Below are 22,703 nucleotides of genomic sequence, written 5' to 3' on the forward strand. Positions count from 1 at the left end.
GGTATAGCTGAAACATCGCCTAGCCTTCAGTGACTCATCCTGCCAAAAGAACAGATTCATTCTATCTTTTGGGGCATCCTCTGGGTAATAACTGAACCAAATAGCTGATGGTCCTTTGTGAGCTAAGCAAACATTGACAGATTTGGCTGCAGTGGTAGAAAATGGGTTATGATCCCACAGAGGTATGATAGGGAACCCTTTCTCCTAAGTTTATCTTATGTTCTACTAGACATATGGGAGGCTCATTTTTTTCTTCTGAAAATCTCACATAAGAGAAGAGAGTTCCTGTTTTGCTCACATACCACTATAGAAGCAATCAAAGACTCCTTCTTTAGTTCCAAGAGTGGAAACCCCCTCATTGTTAATGAGTAAGATTGGGCAGCCTGCCCTGAATGTGTGGGAGCTCTGGATAACATTCTCCATAAGGTACTCTAAATAACCCATACCAAATACAGTTCAAACGATTATGTTTTGTTCTTTGTACTAATATGTCCCCAGCACCTAGCAAACGTACTGCTCGGAGAACAGGAGATCTTTAATAAAGCCTATTGGTGAGTTGATTGATTAATTGAAGTGAGGTCATCCTCACTCACAGATGGCAACCTACATTAGATTAGATTCTTGTCCTAGGTCATCATCAGCAAATTCCATTAGGCTTTGTCTTACTGCAAGTTAAACGCCTATTGATTCGAAGGTGCCCAAATGAGATAATGTGTGAGAATGGTTTTTTAGACTAAATCTATGATTTCATTAGGATGGGGAAATCCCACTGAGAAAACACCCTCTCTCAACTAGTATCTAGGTAGTCCAGTGATTAGAGTCCTGACTGAAGTCAGAAAGACTTCAGTTCAACTCAGGTCTCAGACCCTAAGCATAAAGTGGGTATAAGAGTCAAGGCTTGAACTGAGATCTGTCTGATTCTAAAGACAGTCCTCTATTGACAAGGGTAATGAGTTTTTCAGGCTCTATTAGAACCATCTACATACAAAGATTGCAATCTGCATTGATGGAGGGAGTACCCCAATCAATGAAGTTACAGATCCTTGATACATTCAAGTATCTTTGGGAAAATATAACCTTCCACAACCTCCTGTAAACTGACAAACTGGGCATTTTCATTATTGTATTTCTATAATATGCACACATAGTTTAAAATCTTTCTGACTTTTTCCCATTTTCATATTTTTAGACAATCATGGAAGAGCAGAGCCATCTAAAATCACCCATATGTTAGAAAAGGGAGCTCTCTGAAAATTTTTTTTTAAAGATGGATAAGAACAAATGCAAAAGGAGAAGGGAACAATCAGTAGATGAGCAATTATTAAGCACTTACTATATATTAGGCATTGTGTTAAGTGCTAGGGCTATGATGATGATGATGTTTGTCCTTCATTCTTGAAGAAGACCATGATATCAGGTAGGTGATGCCATGACAAGTGAATTGGATTAGAATGAGGGGGGCTATGCTAAGTCACCAGCTTCACTTTCTCCTCCAGAGCCTGGATCTAGTGACCAGATTTGAATCAGGATGACTGGAGATGGTCCTAGCTGTAAGGTAATCAGGGTTAAGTAATTTCTCCAAGGTCACATAGCTAATAAGTATTAAGTCTCTGAGGTTGAATTTCAACTCAGGTCCCTCTGACTACAGGGGCTGTTGCTCTATCCATTGCAACACCTAGCTGGCTGGAGCTATAAAGGAAAAGCAAAAAAGATACCTGCCCTCAAGAAGTTTATATTTTATGATAGGGAAGATCATATATGCATATATTATATATACCACATAATAATAGCTAACATTTATATAGTGATTTAAGGTTTACAAAGTTCTTTTTTGTTGTTGAGCTTGTAAAAAAATTATTTATTTTTTCCAACTACATGCAAAGATAGTTCTCAACATTCTTTTTTTTTAATAAGATTTTGAGTTGCACATTTTTCTCCCTACCTCCCTTTCCTCCCCCTCCCTCTCACAGTGAGTAATCTGATTTAGGTTGTCCATGGATAAGTATATTAAACTTATTTAATATGTGACTTGCAAAATTCTTTACAAATATAAGTATACCTCAGAGATATTGCATGCTTGGTTGCAGACTACTGCATTAAAATTGTCACATGAATTTTTTGGTTTCTCAGAGCATATGAAATTAATTTTGTTTATAATATACTATGGTTTATTAAGTGTAAAACAGTATCATATCTTTAAGAATACATACCTTGATTACTAAAAACTGCAAACCATTATCTTAGCCTTCAATAGATTGTATTATTTTTGCTAGTAGAAGGTCTTGTCTTGATGCTGATGGCTGCTGATTGATATGGGTGGTGGCTGCTGAAGGTAGAGGTGGCTGTGGCAAAGTAAAGGTAACAATGAAGATTGCTACATCAGTTAACTCTTCCTGTCATTTGAACACTTAGAAGCCATCATAGGTTATTAATTGGTCTCATTCATTATTGTTGTGTCAGAGAAGGAGAAGGCCTGAAGAGAGTGACAGGGTGCAACCAGCCAGCAGAAGAGTCAGATCTTGTATCATATCGATTAAGTTCATTCCCTTACATGGACATGGTTCATATTTCACCAAAGCACTTACAATAGTAAAATCAAAGATCACTGATCACACATCACCCTCACAGATATAGTATTAATGAGAATTTTTTAAATATTGTAAGAATTACAAAAATATGACAGAGAGACATGATGTGAGCCCAGGTGGTTGGAAAAATGGTTCTGATAGACTTCCTTAATACAGGGTTTCAACACACCTTTAATTTGATTTAAAAAAATCTGCAATTTGCAATAAATTGAGGTATACTTGTATTCTCTCCTTTGATCCTCATAGCAACCCTCAGAGGTCAGGGCTATTATTATACTGTTTGATAGATGAGGAAACTGAGGCAGTGATTTGCCCAAGATCACCTGGCTAATAAGTATTTGAAACTAGATTGAAAGGAGTCCTACAAAGGAAAGTACCAGCAATGGGGGACTGGGAAACAGGAAAAGTTTCCTATAGGATGTGTTGTTTGAGTTGAATATTAAAAGAAACTAGGGTTCTAAGAGATGGAGCTGAGGAGTGGAAAGATCCAGTCATGGGAGATAGCTAGTAAAAAGGTCCAGAGAAAGGAGGTGGCATGTCATATATACTCAATATAGCTGACACTTTAGAGTTCATAGAGGGGAGTAATGTGTGAAAATACTGGAAAGGGCTATTTTGGTAGGAGCTTTGAATGCCAAACAATAAACCATATGAAAGTACCTTTAGGTCAATAACTATTTGACTTTGACTCAGTGCTTAGCATAGTGTATGTTACATAGCAAAAGCATTGCTTATTGATTACTTTATTGATTGATATGAACTGGGTCAGCAACTGAGGTGTTAGGAAAAAAATAACATAAAGAATAATAAAAAAGGCCTTTTCCAGGTAAATTCTGAGCCCGAAATGAGGATAGTTTCCAATAATGAAATGTTAACAAATGACAGAGAAAAAGTGGATGTCCTTGACTATTATCAACTTCCACCTTCCCTATCAAGGAATATGATCATCAGACTAGGAAGTTTGAAATGCATGCTTAAAAGAGCATGGGAGTCCAGGAAAGTGAGGAGGAAATAAAGAAATCAATTCTGTGTTGAAGCTCAAGTCTTCAGACTCAGACAAATCACAGAATTTGCCAAGTGATTATAGAATTACAGCCAGTAAGTCATCTTGGAGGAGCTCCAGGAAATAGGAAAGGTTCTGAGAGACTAGAAATGGGCAAATACTATTCCTATTTACTAGTAGGGACAAAAGGTTTAGTCTACAAACTGCTCAATGGTGAGTTCAATGTGTCTGCTCACAAAATTCACCAAATAGATTAAAGGGATGGCTTGTGAGTACTTAAAAGGGGAAGTAGTAGTCACCAGGAGTCAGCATGAGGTCACCAAGAAGGAGTCATATCAAACTAACCTCGTTTCCTTTTTGGATAAAGTTATTAGGCTGGTAAATCAGGGGAATACTTCAGACATAGTGTATCAGGATTTTGATAAAGCAAAGTCTCTGGTGATTCTCTGGGGCAAGAGATAAAGGAGTGTACACCAGATAATGGAGCAATTGGCCGGATGCATGGCCAGCTGGAGGGTTGGACCCAAAGCATTGATTAATGAATCTATGTCAACCTGGAAAGGGATTTCAATGGTCGACTGCTACATTTAGTCTTTAATGTTATCCTGTTCAACATTTTAAAAATCAATGACTATATATATATATATATATATATAATACAAGTCACAATTCTCTAATTTGCTGATGACAGGAAGCTGGACAAGATTGTTGATATATTGGATAATGGAATCAGGTTTCAAAAAATGATCTCAGCAGGCTGGAATGATAGTCTGGATTTAACTAGATGAAATTGAATAGGTATAAATAAAGTCTTACATTTAGATTAAGAAATTTAATTAGACAACTATCTTCAGGAGAGGTGAAGCAGTTCATTTCAAAATGTCTTAGGAATTTTGCTTTATTCCAAGCCCCATATGAGTCAATAATATGATGTAGCTGACCAAAAAAGCTAATTCAATTTTAAGCCACATTATTTATTTTTAAATACAGTATCCAGTAAGCAAAGCATTAGTCCCACTGCGTGCTATGCTGTTCTGACCACATCTAGTACATGGTGTTCACTTCTGTGAACCACATTTAAGAGAGACATCGACAAATTGGAATGTGTCCAGAGGAGGGCAGCAAAGATGGGAAGGGAATTTGAAACTATGGCATGTGATGAATGGCTGAAAAAACTGGGGATGTTTAGCTTAAGAAAAAAGTAGAAAAAATTTCAGGAGGACATGATAGCTTCTCCAAGTATTTGAGGAGATACTACATGGGGAAGGGGTTAAATTTATTTTGTATAACCCCAGAAAGCAGACCATTGTTAACATTTATTAAATGCCTACTGTATATTGACCAAGCCAAATACCTGGGATATAAAGAAAGACAAAAGACAGTCTCTCCTCTCAAAGAGCTCACGATCTAATGGAAGAAACACACAGGTAATTATGCAGAAACAAGCTATAAAAATAATAAATTGGAAATAATCAAGAAAGGACTAGAATTTTAAGGATGATTTGGGAATGGCTCCTTGTAGAAGGTAAGATTTTAGCTGGGATTTCAGAGAGCCGAGAAGTAGAGATGAGGAAGGAGAGAACTCCAAGAAATGATTAGAATCGAAAGATGAAGTATATTAGCATGGACACTGGTGTCACTACATCAAAGAGCATGTGGTGAGGTGTGAGATGAAAGAATATTGCATGGGTGGAAGCAACAGCAGGAAGACATATTTTGACTCAATTTATTGAAGAACTTTCTAACCAAGGAAGCTGCCCAGAAATAGGATAGTCTTCTTTGTGAAGTAGTGATCTCCCTGTTATAGGAAGTATTTGAGGAAAGAGATATAGCAAAGGAGAATCTTGTATGAAATATGAACTTGAACTAGGTGGCCTTGAAGCTCCCTTCTACTGCTGTAAAACTATGATTTGTTCATGAAAAGAGAATCATAAATTAACAAGACAAAAATGACTCTAGATGACAGATCTCAGTGTACTGTATTATCACAAACATGATGAAACGATTTTCCTTATACCTAAATTTTTTATTTTGAGTTTTACAATTTTTCCCCTTATCTTACTTCCCTCCCCCCACCCCCCACAGTAGGCAGTCTCTTAGTCTTTCCATTGTTTCCATGGTTTACATGGATATAAGTTGAATGTGATGAGAGAGAGAAATCATATCCCTAAGGAAGAAAAAGAAAGTCCTATACCTAAAATCTTCAAGGATTTGTGATTTCAGTGATGCAGATACTTTTTGTCATTGACATAGCCTGAAACCCTTTATGTCTTAGTAAATATTATTTATGAAACTCTATAGCTGAGAAAGTCCTTAACCTATGGCCAACTTCCCAACCAAGTGAGGAAGGTTGGTCTTAGTTTCCTCATTTGCTAAAAAAAAGGAAGTTAGAGAGATGACCTCTAAGCTCACTTCCCATTCCAGAGTTATGACCTCCTGAGCAGGTCACAGTATCACAGAATTATAGAATTTCAGAGTGGGAAAATATCTTACTCAATACTTGAAAAACAATTCCTACTACTCCACTCTTACCAGGGGGTCTTCTAATCTTTATTTGAAGACTTCCAGTGAAGGAGAGACCATACTTTCCAAGGGATGACCTTCCACTATTAGACTACTTTGAACATTATTTAGGAAGCTTCACCCTACAAGTCCTTGAGTGATAAGCACTCAGTTCATCACCAGGTTAGTCTCCCAATCCTTTCCAAATTCCTTTTATTTAAAAAAACATATTTATTTATTTTCATCCACATACACATGTATATTTTAAAGTTACAAAATTTCCTTCTACCCTCCCTTCCCACCCCCCCTCCCCTCAGTGGCAAACAGGTTACCATTGCACATACATATTTGGATAAACATCTTTACAGTTTAGTAATTTTTAGTATGAGGAATTAGGATTAAGGGAAAGAGATGTATCAACTATTATTTTTATAAAGTGTTCATCAGATTCTGAAAGGTTGTTTTTTGTTTTATTTTGTTTTTCTTCCTCTGGATGGGGAATAATCTAAGAATAGAAAGAGCGGAGGATATGGAACCAGAGGACAGATTTGAATCCTACATCTTCTATATTTATTGTGACATTGGGAAAGTTTCTTAACATCTCAAGGTCTCATCTGAATTTAACAGGCAAATGGAGGTGAAAGGAGAGACAAACTAGAAGTCAATGTAAGGAAGTGGGAAAATTCAGGACATGAAGCCCAATGTGATTTAAGGATAAAGTAAATTGAAGGGGGAAGAATAAGACAAAGCTGGGGAAATGGCTTTAACCTTAAATGCCAGACCAAGGACTTTGAACTTTATTTATTTGGAAATAGGAACCATTGAATAGCTTTGAGTGGAAGGATGACACAACCATAGAACAATTTATCAGTGGTATAAAGTGTCAGTTATAGGGGCCTGGGGGAGCCTGGGTCAAGGAAAAGAGGCAGGAAAAACCACATAACTAAGCAGAAGATCTTCAGGGGACTTTGATCATCCAGCTTTTAGGAATATCACAGATGCCAATGAAATTTTGAGAATGGCATGTATTCTAGTTAGTGCCAACATGGGAAACATGCCAGGCATAGAAATCTGTTTCCCTTGTTCCACTTACATTTTTGGCTAGGTCTGGCCCTGTTGATATTTTTCTTCTGTGCTGTTCATTTTGGTGGGGGTGGGGGGTGGGGTTGGAATTCCCAGCAGTATTTACTCAAGAAGGAATGAGCAAGGCAGCAGAGAATTGAGGTCCGGGAGATGACCAAAGCCAGCCTTTTCTCATTCTCTATTGAGCATTGGGATTCTTTCATAAATGGGAAGGAATCATTATAAATTAAAGTGCCTTCTGATGGCGAGAGCTAAAGATGGAAAGGTGATACTTGGCTTCTGTTCTAACTCAAAGAATTATGAATCCAGAACTGGAAAGAACCTTAGAGAACATATAATGATGATGATGATAATGGAGATGATGATGATGATGATGATGATGATAGTTAACATACATATGGCATTTACTATGTGTCAATCACTTTACAAATGATATCTCACTGTATTCTCAAAACAACCTCAAGAGGTGGGCACTATTATTATCTCCATTTTACAGATGAAGAAACTGAGGCAAACAGGAATTAAATGACTTGCCTAAAGTCACGCAACTAATAAGGTTCTGAGGTCATATTTGAACTCAATTCTTCCTGAGACTAGGCGTTCAAACCATTCATTTTACAGATGGGGAAACTGAGGTGTAAATAATTTAAATGACTTACTGGAAGACATGCAGAGAGTTAGCATTATGGATCCTCTACTTGTAAAGTTCTTTTTCACAGTTACTGGGTTGCCTTCATTCCTGTTAATTGCCAACTTGGTCACCAGAGAAATGGTCATCAGAACCACAGGGTACCTGTCTTCTTAGGACCCTTCAATTCAAAGGAAGAGTTGTACATAGTTGGTCATGTAATTGTTGTCTGTTCTGGAGGAAAGAAGAATTATAACCCATTTTTTATTAATAGACCCGAGATCTGATTGAGACTTAGGACAAGATATAAAGATGAGAGGAATCAGGGGGATCTGTTCCAAATCCCTCATTTTATAGATGAAGAAAACAAAACTTATACAGGATAAAGCATTGCTCCAAGTCACCAGTTAGCAGATAGAAAGATAGAAACCTGGTCTTCTTACTCCAAATTCATTGCTTTTTCCTCTATATTCTACTGACACCCACTGTATAGAGAGTTTGGAGGAACTTCCTGAAGCAAAGCAGATGAGAAACTTTTCTCCAATGTGTGCGTAGTCTTAGAGAGATCTCTGGGAGAGATGACTAGTTCAGGGTCATACAGTCAAGATGTGTCAGAGGTGTCACTTCAACCAAGGTCTTCCTGGTTTTGAGGTCAGTTTCTTCTTATCTACTATCCAAAGAACACATTCAAAATGTATAATCCTTTCCAAACACAAAAAATAGATTACAAGCTTTGAAAATTAATTTTTAAAAAAACCAGGAATCTCTTGTAGCAATTTAACCTGTGGAATAAGGGTCATGGGATTGAGAGCTGTCAGGGATTTTGGATTATCCAATCATTCAATCACAGAATCACAGTATTTGAGAGGTAGAAGGCAATTCAGCAGCTCCATCCCTTAAGCAAACAGGACAAGTGGTATTTTCAGTCATTTTCAGTTGTGTCCAACTCTTCATGAGCCCATTTGGCAAAGATACAGGAGTGGTTTGCCATTTCCTTCTCTGTTCATTTTACAGATTAGGACAGTGAGGAATAAACCAATTTAATGAGATGATGGTAGCGACTGAGGCAAAAAGTGACTTGCCCAATTATTTGAAGCTGAATTTGAACTCAGGATGATGAGTCTTCCTGACACCAGGTCCCATGTTCTATGCACTGTGGCACCACCTAGCTTTCCCAACAAGTATTAACCAACCCCAACTTGAAGACATCTAAGGAAGGGTAAGCCATCATTTCTCTGGGCTCCCTATCCAATTTATATTCAGTTCTAAAAAGTTTTTCCTTACATCAAGCTTTTATATGCCTCTTTATAATTTCCAATCCTCTTCCCCTGGTTCTGTTCTCTAGGGCCAAATAGAATCATCTAATTTCTTATCCAAATAATAACCTTAAAATTACCTCTATTTCCTAGCACTGAATCTATTTTAAGTTAAATATCCCAGGTTCCTTCAATGGATCTTCATATGATGTAAATTCAGGACCCTTAACCATTAAACACCTACACATTGAGCTTCCATTCCTCTGGAGGGATGGAACAGAAGGGTAAATATAAACCACACATATGAATATACACATATACAAAGTAAATACAAAGTCTTTGACTGGAGCAAAAGTACTGATGCCTGGTGGGGGGGGGGAGGTCAAGAAAGGTCTTCATTTTTAGAGGATAAACCCAGATCTCCTGACCCCCAAACCAATACTCATTCCATTACACCAGGCTGGATCATCTGTCCTCATCTTGATTCTCCTACAATCCCAAAGACTACTAAGAGGTTGATGAAGGAACCACTCTCATCTTTGACACAGTAAGTTTATCTCTCCATCTTCCCTTCTGTGCTACGTGTTCAGAGATACTGTGGAGAAGGGCACCAGGGCAGCTCAATCACACACAGACACACACAGACACACACAGACACACAGACACACACACACACACACACACACATATACATATATACACACACTTGCTGGAACAGTAACTGATAATTCCAAGCAAGTGCAGAAGTGCAGCCCACCAATCTCCTACACCGAAGCCAAGACTGGCATCTTCAATATTTAGAAAGCACTGCTCACATAATGCAAGTAAACTCGTTAAATCTGGTCTTCTAACCACAATCTTCATGCATTCGAATGTTTTTCCAAGCCTTAGATGGATTTAATTATTTTGACAGGGAACATCCTGGTCCCTCAGTTTTCAAATAGCAAGCTGTTAGGAGAACCTGATTCACAACATGGTTGAATTTTTTTCCCTCCCGAAACATAATGTAGCCAAGACTGGCCTTGAGTTTCCTTTCTTCTTCAGGCCAAAAACAGTTCCTTTTTTCATTTCAGATTTAAACCTTTGTAACTTTGCCATTTGTCATTGAGGTTTGCAGTTTCAGCATGTTTCCTTGGTTCATTGCCAATCCTGGATGTTCAGGTAGCAGCTGTGGTTGGGAGGGCCTTTCTGGCCACATTCCTTTGGTATGACTTTTCCAATCCTTTTTTCCTTTGATGCAGACCTCCCTGTCTGTAGTTACTCATGTCCCTGTCACAAGGACTTTGCTGGATGGGAGGGAAAGAAATCGGATTCCTGTTCCATGGAGTCCCAGCCAATCATCATTTTTTGGTCCCTTTTCTCTGGGTCAGAATCACAGAATTTCATATTTGGAAAGGATCTCAGCAGCCATGCCAGACCCACAAAAGAATCCTAGCCATAATATACCTGATTATACTATAAGCTGGTCATCCAGATTTTGCCTGGAGATTGTCCTAACCTTATTGCGTATGTAACTATTCAGTAACTTACCCCACTTACTCTACTCCGTAACTTTTGGGATAAATATAATTATTAGGTTTTTTTTTTAAATATCCAGCCTAAATTTGTCATTTTGTTATATTTATTCATTGCTACTAGTTCTGCTCTCTGGGATCAAACAGAATAAATCTAATGTTCTTTGAACCTGCCCAAGCCTTCAGAGATTGTAATCATGGCATATTTGAGCTTTCTCCTCTCCAAATTAAACACCCTACAGTTCCTTCTTAATTCTCATGTACCCTGGATTGAAGGTTTATCCCCAAAAGTCATTCAGGATGAGTTGTCTCAAAGGGAAAATGTATTCCCCCCCCCCACTGAAAATCTTTAAGCAGGTTGATGTTAGATATGTGGTAATAGGGATTCATGTATTCATCAGGTCAGACAGCCATGGAGATCTCTCACAACTGTGTCCAATGAATTCTGTGTCCATTCCAGCTAACTTGTGGTATCCCATATTAAACACAATACTCTGTGTGTGTTCTGAACCAACAGAATTTCTGAGGGACTCGTCCTGTCTCTTGTCCCCAAAGGTGGTAGTTCTAAAATCTTATAAGATCAGTGTTGCCTTGAAACACTGATGGTGACATTCTTGCAAGATCCATGAATATGAAAATCTTTCTCATAATGTTTTTGCTTTGGCACATTCAGAGAATTTGGGAATTGTATTTTGCTAGCCCCTCCCCGCAGATCAATCATCCTTTGTCCTGCATCAAGTAAGAGCTAATGACTTATGATATCTGTTGTCTGAGAGGCAATTTAGCAAAATCCAGAGAAGCTCTTTAATCAATAGTCAGTAAATATTTATTAAACAGCTTTTATGATCTAGCTAGGTGGTGCAGTAGATAGAGTAGCAGGCTTGGAATCAGGAAGACTCATCCTCATGGGTTGAAATCTGACCACCTCAGATACTCACCAGCTGTGTGACTCTAGGCAAGTCACTTGTCCTTATTTGTCTCAATTTCCTCAACTATAAAATGAGCTGGAAAAGAAAATGGCAAAACATCCCGGACTCTCTCTGCCAAGAAAGCCCCAAATGGGATCACAGAGAGTTGAACATGACTGAAATGACTCAACAGCAACAGCAAAGTTATGTTCCAAAAACTGTTCAAAGTGCTGAGGATACAAAGAATGAAGGAAGACTATACACAAATGGAAGCTTAAGAAGGGTGGGCAAGGGGAGGAGAAGAAAATATGGTGCTTGGGAAAGAAACCAATCAGAGAAATCCCAAGGTAAAGCAGCCAGGTCAGAGATGAGGAGAGATCTGAGCTAAGCTATTCCATTAAATGGAGATTTGGAGTTCATAGCCCCATTCTCCAATCAGAGAGGGAGAGAGTAGTGATGAGGTAGAGAACAGAGGCTCATGAGATTTTGCAAGATGATGAGGTCATCCTATGACTATTTTGGTCCCAGAAAGATGACAATCTACTAAGTCAAAAAGGGATTTTTGGTCCACATCCACATTCAACTTCAAAGTACTGGAACAATACATTTCCTATGCATTAGATCAGACTTTTATTTACTTTTAATAGACTATTAATTCATAAATGGGCAGCCAGAGCCAACCCACATTGAACTCTCTTCTGGGAGCAAACACCTACAACACAGCAGAATCTCACCATTTGGCACTTGCTTATGTCATCATGATGTCATTATTTCTTCAGCCAGACTTGTCTCTATAGGCTGACTACAAACACCTTGAGGGCAGGGAATGGGTCATATATGACTTTATCCATGGGGTGCTTAAATGTTCAACAACTTCCAAAAACAAGAAAACAGCTTTTAAAGTTTAATCTAGACCATTAATACTTTATTCCTTTAAGCCTAGACAAGCAACAACATAATCATCCCTAATTTGTAACCTTTGCCAAGTTCTGAAGTGTAAATGCTCAGTCTGGAAAATTTAACAGTCAGCTCTCATGAGGAGGTGCCGGTTCAACCTTGCTTCTATCCCTCTCAGTATGTATTTACTGGATACACACACACACAAAAAGAAGTACCTGAATGATCGGTTAATGATTAAAATGACCAGGACGACTACATGTTGTATGACCTTGGCCAAGTCACTTAACCCCATTGCCCCGCAAAAAAAAAAAAAAAACTAAAAAAAGAAGACCAGGATTACGTTCTTTGGAAGGATCAAGGTTAGGACTGGAACACTTTTTTAAAGTACAAAAATGATCATGTAACCTGGACTGTTGCAGTGGCCTCTAACTGATTCCCCAGACTCAAACCTCTCCTTCCTTCAATCCAGCCTCCAAAGAGAAGTTAAAATCATATTCCTAAAACAGTGGCATTACTTTCCTTTTCAACAAATTCCATTGGCTTCCTGTTGCTTCTAAGCAGCTACTAAGATCAAACACAAAGTGCTCTTAGTTCTGCTATATTTCAGACTTATTATGCCTCTTTCCTATTTATGCCTTCTAAATTGTAGTCAGCCTGGCCTTCATCCGTAATATCCCACTGTCCATCTTCATGCCTTTGTGTAGCCTGCCCCTCGTCCCTGGAAGGCACTTCCTCATCTCTTCTGCCTCTGAGAATCTCTTGCTTCTTGTCAAACAAATGACATCCTACAGGAAGGTTCTCCTAAACTCTCACATTCTTGTCCCTCTCTCACTAAAATTACATTGTATTTACTTAATATTTTGCTTGCAGTCTCCCCTTAAGGAATGTAAGCTCTTGGAGGGCAGGAACTATTTATCATTTTACTTTTATGTCCCCAATACCTAACACATTGCCCTGTAATAAACAGCAGATGCTTAATAAATAATTGTTGATTGATTGACTAATAATAGGGGTGAGCTCTTTCTGGACAACTGAATACATTCTAATCCAATCCCCACATAAACATTTATTATTTCCCTTTTTTTCAGGTTTTTTTTTTTGCAAGGCAAATGGGGTTAAGTGGCTTGCCCAAGGCCACACAGCTAGGGAATTATTAAGTGTCTGAGATCAGATTTGAACCCAGGTCCTCCTGACTCCAGGGCCGGAGCTCTATCCACTGCACCACCTAGCCGCTGCATATTATTTCCCCTTCATTGCAGGGTCCTAGGCTAGATGTTAAGACAAAGACAAAATGAAAATTAGCCTCTTTCTTCATGGAGGGAAGGAATTCTTTTACTCCTGTAGGATGTAATTGGGGGATCGATTCCCCCAATTTCCAATTCTAGCAGCCCTGAATAAAAGAGGAACCCAAACTCTTAAAGATCCATCTTGTTTGCAGGATACAAGTGGAAACCTCAGAATTGTTTTAATTGGAATTTCTCTTACTACTGATGATTAGGAGTTGGTCTTCAAATGTTCTTTTAGAGTTGAAAATTCCTCTCTTGAAAATGTTTGTTCATATCCTTGAACCTCTTATCTATTGGAGAATGGCTCTCTGTGTTTCTTTCCAATTTTTTGAAATTTGATACAAATTAATTTATAATTTGGTACAAATATTTCTCCCACTTTATACTTCTGATTCTAGATAGTTTTTTATTCATACAAAAACACTTTTAACTTTGATGCCAGCAAAATTGTCTGTTGTCTTTTGTAATGTCCTCAGTCATCTTCTGTTTGGTGAGACTTCACCAAATCTGTGTGTAAATGTTGGCTAACTCCAAGAACGGAAGAGATCTTTCATGTAGATGATTAAGAATTAACCTTTCAAGAGATGATCACTTTAAACAAATATTCATAGCATTTAATGAAAGGCTTACTTTATGTATTTATATAAAATATATACCAGAAATCACAGTGATAATTTCTATCATTTCTAGGGGCTGTATAACCCCCTGGGAGCTGGACAGAAGGGATATTGATGCTCTAAGGAGTTCAAGAATATTGCACCAACCCACTTAGAAGACAGAAGAGCAATTCCGGAAACTGATGGCTTTGACTTTGGCCACCTTCTCTTTCTTTCCCCTGTCTGCCCTCTGGTGGAAGTGCGATTGAGCAAGAAAATGACCCAAAGTAGAGCATTGTGTAACTTAGATCCCTGTGCACTAAGACAGCACTTCACCAGGTATTTATTAAGCCTCCTCTATGTTCTGGGAATAGCTGTGTTTAGAGTACTGGAGCTTCTTCAACTGATCCTAGTATGGTTATGGTCTTTTTTGCTTTGTTTTGTTTTTTTGTTTTAGGGGGTTTTTTTTTGGTATGGTTATGGTCTTGAGGACTCCTCACCAGCCTGCTCACTCTGAAATTTCATTGGAATTGCAAATGAGGACATTTCTTGAAAGGAGAGAAAGAACTCATGGGACTGTACCTTCAGGGTGTACCACTATTCTGGCCCATTACACACATGCCTGTGGTTTAAAGCATTATGCTAGGCACTGGAGGAGATCAAAGTTCAGATAAGTCCCTTTAGTGCTTACTATCTAGCTATCCATCCTCCTTTAGGCAACCCCTGGATAGCTCAAATTTTCACTGCGTATCTCAGATTTTTGTTAAGAATCTCTGGGAAGATGTCTTGATTCATAGCAGGAGGATATATTAAATGATCTCTTTAAGACTCTTAAGAGTCTCATCATTTTTATAGTCATCATTCTATAGTCTGTAAAACTAGAATGAAGATAGTCTTCCTAATCCTCTCGGAACACATAATTCTTTGCTACCAAGAAAGATACCCTGAGGTATATATTCTCCATCTTAGTCAAAATTCTGATCCAGAGAACACTCAGCCAAAAAATATTTATTAAGAGTTTTTGGGGTGGCTAGGTGGTGCAGTGGATAGAGCACCAGCCCTGGAGTCAGGAGTACCTGAGTTCAAATTCAGCCTCAGACACTTAATAATCACCTAGCTGTGTGGCCTTGGGCAAGCCACTTAACCCCATTGCCTTGCAAAAACCTAAAAAAAAAAAAGAGTTTTTGTTTCAGATTCTAAATGCTGAATTCTGGGGAGATAGGAAAGGTAAAAACAGTCTCCTCTTTTCTCAGAGTTCCATATCCCAATGGGGGAGGTAACTATACACAAAGATAGTTATCTATACACACACACATATATAGCTCTCTCCATATTTATATGTGTATACAGAAGCATATCCATATGCATGGACATACAAATATATATATGCATAGAAATAGATATAGATATGGATAGCTATAGATATAGACATAGATAGATATAAACATAGACATAGACATAGATATAGATATAGATATAGATATATACTCATACATATGTTAGCTGGCTGATGTAGTGGATAGACTAACAGGCCTGGAGTTAAAAGAAAACTCATTTTCCTGAGTTTATATCTGGTTGCACATATTCAATAATTGTATGACCCTGGGTAAGTCACTAACCCTCTTTATCTCAGTTTCCTCATCTGTAAAATGATTAGGAGAAGGAAATGGCGACTACTCTAGTATCTCTGCCAAGAAAATCAAGATGAGTCAGATACGATTGAAACAACTGAACAATATATACATATCTAGGAAATAAATACAGGTGAAGCACTAGCAGTGGATGTGAAAGGGTAGATGAGGGATCTTGGAAAAGTCTTCTATAGAAAGTTGTTGTTTGTCCTTTGCTCTTGAAAAAGTACATGACATCATGGAGGTGAGGCCATGCCATGCCATGCCATGCAAGTGATTGGATTTAAGTGAGGGAGGACTGTGCAAAATCACCAACCTCACTTTCTCCTCTGCAGTCATCTGGGTCCAGTAACCAGATAAGATCAGAACAATAGCCCCTGGACGCTTCCTGAAGGAGCTGAGTTGTGAAGGAAACCACCAAGCAGAGCATCACTTTTCCTGTAATACCTGTTTTAGCTATCTTTAATAATAATAATAACAAAATAGAATTTCTAATATATGACTATATTTTAATATATTTATATTATAATATATAATTAATATAATAATAATTAATAACAATCCCACTTTCTGGGCACCAATGACTAGACTTTTGTTGCTCAGATTCTGTTTTTCTACCTCTTTCCCTTTTATTTTTTTTTAAATTTATTTAAGGCAATGGGGTTATATGACTTGCCCAAGTTCACACAGCTAGGCGATTATTATGTGTCTAGGGCAGATTTGAACTCCAGTCCTCCTGAATCCAGGGCTAGTTCTCTATCCACTATGCAACCTACCTGCTCCTTCCCCTTTCATCTTCACTTTCATCTTCAAACTTTCTCCTTATAATCTCCTCTAGGAATCCCTTAGGGGCCCTTTAAGACTTGGCTCAAATGGCCCGTTTGGCAGGAAGTCTTTCCTAGTTTCCCAGCTGCTAATACCTTCCTTAGCTAATGTTAAAGTTACCTTTCAATCACTTCATTTATCTCTATTGTCCACATATTTTATTATATCTCCCCTATTGGAATGTGAACTCCTTGAGGACAAGAATTGGTTTTTTGGGGTTTTTTTGTGGGGCAATAGTGTTACTTGACTCGCCCAATGTCACACAGCCAGTGAGTATCAAGTGTCTGAGGTCAAATTTGAACTCAGATCCTCCTGACTCCAGAGTTGGTACTCTATTCACTGCACCACCTAGCTACCCCCCAAGAATCGACTTTTTAACTTTTTTTTGCATTCCTATCATAGTGCTGGACATACAATAGGTATGCTCAATTAATTCTTGTTGATTGAATATTGATTGATAATGCCATTCTGATTAATTAATTTACTCTCACATCCAGAGTTTCCCTTCCGTGACTTTCTAAGGTAGGCTCCCCATTCTCTTTTCCTCTTGTCTCTTTCTCTCACTCCTTATTCCTTAGTGAGTTCCTTTCCTACCTAAGTGTTTCAAGCAGATGGGATGCAGTAATCCAATGAGGGAAGATAAGGAGCTAGAAACTCTAGACTGGTTTCCTGTTTCTAAGGTCAACAGGATATGACAGATGCTGAACCAGTACATTCAGACCCTGGAGAGGAGAAACAAGAATTTTCTGTCACTGAATAAATGATCTCTCTACTCCACTGACTAAGGGGTCACATGGACTAACTCTGTGTTGGGTCAAAGTCCTCCTGCTCCTTGCTAGGGGAATGGCAGCCCTTGTGCAGAATAGGAAAAGGATGCCCTTTTATTTTTCGTTTATTATTCTTTTAAGAGTAGACATTCTCTAGAGAGGCAAAATCCATTAGCCTAGACTGTTCCAATGTCCTTAGCAAATTAATTTAGGCAGTTTTAATACAATTTTATTATGTGAACCTTAAGAGCTGTTCTGGTAAATGCTCTTCCCATAAATACCATTGTGTATGTCAAGTACACCTTCAGGGTGAATAAATTTGAATTATTAAACAAAAAATAATTTACACATTGATGACACCAGAATTCCCAATCCTGCTTTCTCTTCTTTTCACAATGACTAGTCTTTATTCATCTTGACCTCTCTTCCGTATTTGACACAGTAGTTTGCTCTGTCCTTTGTTGCTATTGGTGGCTCCTCCCTTTGTCCCTGGTTCTATTTTTCTCACCAGTCTGACCTCTCTTATTCTATCTCCTTTGTTGGTTTTTCATCCCTCTGTGTTCTTTAATTAAGGTTTTCATTTATATAGCTTATTTGATATGTGCCTCCAAGGTCTTATTCTTGGCCATTCTCTTCTTTCCCTCTCTTGATTTCCACTTTCTTGGTTTGACTGACCTCCTCATATGGATGACTTTTAGATTTCTTAGACTTTTATTCCCAAACTTTCTTTAGAGTTCCATCATCAGATTTATACTTCTGAAGTCTGTAACTGAAGTCAATTAACCTCAGTTTCCTCATCTGTAACATGAAAGTATTGGATCTGATGACTCTTGAAGTACCTCCCCGATCTGAGCTCTAAGATAGTATCATCTCCCATTATATGTGCATCCAGGACCTCAACCTCACTATATCTGAAATTAAACTCATCATCTCCTTTTCAAAATCTGTCCCTCCTTCCAATTTTCCTATGAATCAATTGGTCAATCAATAAGCATTTATTAAGCAACTACTATGTGCTAGGCTGGAGAACATAAAACCAAGAGTAAAAAAAAAAGTTCTTGCCCTCAGGGAGCTTACAGTTTAGGCAGGGAAAACAATCTAGAGATATAGATATAGATATAAACATAATTGATAAAAAGTGATGGAAGGAGTGGGAGAAGGAAAGTACCATTATCCTAAGAGCTATCAAGAAAGACCTCATGTATAAGGTGATACTTTAACTGACTCTTTTTTTAAGAAAGATTTTATTTTGAGTTTTACAATTTTCCCCCCTACTCTTGCTTCACCTCCCCCCACCCCCACAGAAGGCAGTCTGTTAGTCTTTACATTGTTTAACTGACTCTTAAAGAAAACTAGATTTTTTTGTTTAGATATAGAGATAGGGAAGGAGCATATATCAAGTACAAGGAATGGCCATTGAAAAGGTGAGAAGGTAGGAAATGCATGAGGAAGTGCTATTTCTGTTAAGGGCACTATACTCCCACTTGCCCAGGATCAAAATCAATCAGAAATCACCTTTAATTGTTCACTCTTTCTGTTTCCTAATAAGTTGTCACCTATTGATACTGCCTTCATATCTCTTCCCATCAACATCCTTTCCTTTTAGAGTTAGCAAGGTTGTACAATGGTTAGAAGACTGGGTCTAAAATCAGCGTGATCTGAGTTAAAATTCATCCTCAGATGCTTGCTGGCTGTGTGACCTTGGACAAGTCACCTAACCTCCATGTACTTTAGCTTCTTATCAACTGCAAAGTGGAACTAATAATAACAAATAATAGAAACAAATAATAATACCACACTACAGGGTTATTATGAAGATCAGATGAAGTCATATTTATAAAGCTCTTAACATAGTGTCTGAGACATAGTAGGTGCTTGTTCTTTCTTTCTACCATCTTGTCAATGCATTTGTCTCACACTTCCATGACCCTTCTTTTGGACTAAAGTAACCCCCCTTTGCCCCTATTTCCTCATCTGTAAAATGAGGTGAAAGAAATGGCAAACCACTTCAGTATCTTTGCCAAGAAAACCCCAAATGGGGTTACAAAGAGTTGGACATAACTGAAATGACTGAACATAACAACAAAAAACATCTTCTTAAGTGATCTTTCAGCCAGTTCCTTTGAAGAAAATCAAAGAATCATATGATTTTTGAGTAAATAGAAAAGGGAATTTCAGTGATCATTTACTCAGGTTACAGATGAGGAAACAGTCTAACCTCTTTCTAATCTATCCTTTCCAAAGCTGATGAACCATTACTTTTTGTCCTCAAAAACTTTCAGTGGTTCCAAAGGGCTCAATGAATAAATTTTCATTTCCTTATCCTTGCCACAATGTAACTCCAACCTTCCTTTGAAGTCAAAGTATACACAATATGCTTTCAAATGTTATATGTTCCAATGAGATGGGATTACTTCAATCTTCTAATCTCATCCTTCTCTCTTTCATGCCTCGACAGAACTTCCATATTTACCCTCCATCACAATCATCACCTGTTAAAATCACCTTCACCATTTTTTCAAGACACAGCTCCTATATGTTAAAACCTTTATTGTACTTCCCAACTGAAATGGATCTTATAATGTCTAATCTCTTATAATATTTCATCTGTACCTCATGACTATTTGTTTACTTGCTTTGTTTGTCATGTTAGATTGAAAGCTCCTAGAGGACAGGATTTCATCATATTTCATCTTGTTCGTAGTATGGTCTTGATAAATGTTTGTTGCACTGAATATGATTGAATTCTTCAGAGAGTTCTGAAAATGGAAAACTACTTTCAATAGGAAATGCTCACTTTTTAAATTCAACTGATAAATCAGGCAGTTTCCTCTCTAAACATAATTTTTAAAATCCTTTATGCTATACTGTGGACTAAATAATTGATTTCCACATTTCATTCTGTAAATTAAATTATAGACTTTTGAGTTATTAGAAGAAATGTCATAGTTAGGCCAATAAACCTTTCTTTTAAAATTACTGTGCCCTTATTTATTATATATATTACCATTTATTCCTGTCTCAAACCTCATCAATCAAGTTTCCATTTCTAATACTTTTCTGAAAACAAGAAATATTTGGTTCCAACAACAATTCTGTGGAAGGAATAAGACAGACCGTTTAGAATGCTGAACATGGAGTGAACCTAATTATATCCAAGGAACACCTTGAAATAACTGTGATTATGAGATGAAATTTGAAAAAAGCAACAGAACCTCAAAGCCTTATTTTGTGACATGATTTCATTACACATTATTCTCCATCATAAATTTTATATTCCTGCCAAAAGGGGCCATTCTCTGGATTCAAAATACCATTGTCAGCCTGCATTTCTTTCTGTCTAAGCCATTCCCTGTACCTGGACCAACATGGCTCCCTATCCATCTCTCTAAATCTTACATTTCCTTTAAGACTCAGTTCAGGTCACCTTTCTCACAAGCAACTTATCTGATCTTTCCACTTGTTAGTCTGCTTTCCATCTTTGAATTGCATTTTATTTGTTCATTTGTGTCCATAGAAAGGCCTTCAACAATCTGACTCCTAGAAGAATGTAAATTCCTTGACTGTAGGCACTATTTTGCATTCACATTTTAATCAAGTATATAGTAGGTGCCCAACAAATATTTGCTGAATTGAACTAATTTGAAATTAATCTTAGAATAGTATATTGCTATAGAGAAAAACTTTAGCTTTGATACTGAGAAAAATTTCCTAACTACCAGAACATTCAAAAGAAGCATGGATGGTTCAAAAGGCAATGGGTTTGACCCACCTGGAGGTCTATAAACAAAGCCTGGATGTCCACTTGGGTAAATTATAAAGGGCATTCTTATACAAATACAGGTTGGGCTAGATGGCCTCGTGTCCATGAAAATGAGTTCATTCCCTTCTAGCTCTAAGATGATTCTATGATAGAACTAAAGAGGTGAAATGGGTCCTAAATGTCCAGTAGAGTGAAAAAGGGGTACCTGAGCCAACTCTTAAAAGGAGTGTAGAGACTTGGTTCAAATCTCACTACAGATATTAAATCTGGAATATTGGGTAATCAACATCATTGATTTTCGTGAATAAAACACTTCATAGGATTGGCATTGCCATGGTTAATGGGTGATAGAGTCAAGAATCAATGCAAGTCTTGATTTACAGTTCATTTTTCTCTACACATGATTAGCTAAGTCAACAATGGAAATTAATATACATATATTTATATAAGCATATATATTAATGTTTTTAATGGCTTGACATCAGTCAATCAATAAGCAACAACTTTGTGCTAAGCACTGAATATTCAAAGAAAGATAAAAGACAAGCCCTGCCCTCAATGGGCTCACAGTCTATTGGGGGAGGAGGGAGAGGATAACAAGCAAACAGAACTCTGGACAAACTAGATATAAACAAACTAATTCTTGATGTTGTCTTTCATTTTTGAAGAGGACCAATGACATCATGGAGTGCTGTCTTCACTTGCATGTGAATTGGATTTAAATGAATTACAATTTGCACAAAGTCAATAGCTTTTACTCTCTCTTGCAGAATCATCAGTCCAGTGGCAGACAAAAGTCAGGACAACTCCCGATGGCCTAGGATGCAGAGGATGACCTTGGTGTCTCTGAAGTTTAACCAAGCTATAAGTGCTCCACAGCACCTACTTCAGTCACCTTGATAGCCGTTGGAACAAATCTCAACTTTCTATTCCACCAGGGAAATTTTCACCTGCTTGGCGTAAACACCCCCCCTAACTCATGGACAGTTTGTGACTCCTTAGATTACCCTGATGCTGATTTAGACAGAAAATGAGGATTGTACTATGTACATAAAGCCATAAATTTCTATGTAGTGCTTGCTTTTTAAAATATATCTAATAAATTTGACATTTTTGTCTATGTTTTCTTCTAATTCCCTTCTGTTCACTTCTGTGCTTTAAAAGGATCCCTCACAATGACTCTCTTCTTTTTCTTTGGCAGCTCTATTGCTAATTCCACTCCCCCCGACCCAACCTATATGTTTATTCCTCAAGAATAAAAAGTAGAAAACCACAATCTTTGTAGCAAATGAGCACAGTCAATCAATGGAGACATTGACATACTGACCAGATACAGAAATATGTCTCACTTATGCTTCTTGTCATCATTCCTCTGTCAGGAGCAGGATAGTATGCTTCATCTAGAGGTTTGGTGTCTCAGTACAAACTCCCAGGCTGGACAGGTTTCAGATAT

The 22,703-nt window shown here is 37.7% G+C and overlaps 1 long non-coding RNA gene across 1 annotated transcript in view; it reads left to right on the forward strand.

Moving 5' to 3' along the window:
- Window positions 1–22,335, forward strand: part of LOC141512663 (uncharacterized) — a 133,818-nt gene extending 111,483 nt beyond the window's left edge. Inside the window, exons 3-4 of the long non-coding RNA XR_012475560.1 lie at window positions 14,359–14,603; window positions 22,021–22,335. This is a non-coding gene — a long non-coding RNA (uncharacterized LOC141512663). The remainder of the gene's footprint in view (window positions 1–14,358; window positions 14,604–22,020) is intronic.
- The last annotated feature ends 368 nt before the right edge of the window (window positions 22,336–22,703 follow it).

The sequence above is a fragment of the Macrotis lagotis genome, chromosome 2 (genome assembly GCF_037893015.1).
Source record: "Macrotis lagotis isolate mMagLag1 chromosome 2, bilby.v1.9.chrom.fasta, whole genome shotgun sequence".
In the NCBI taxonomy this organism is placed as follows: Eukaryota; Metazoa; Chordata; class Mammalia; order Peramelemorphia; family Peramelidae; genus Macrotis; species Macrotis lagotis.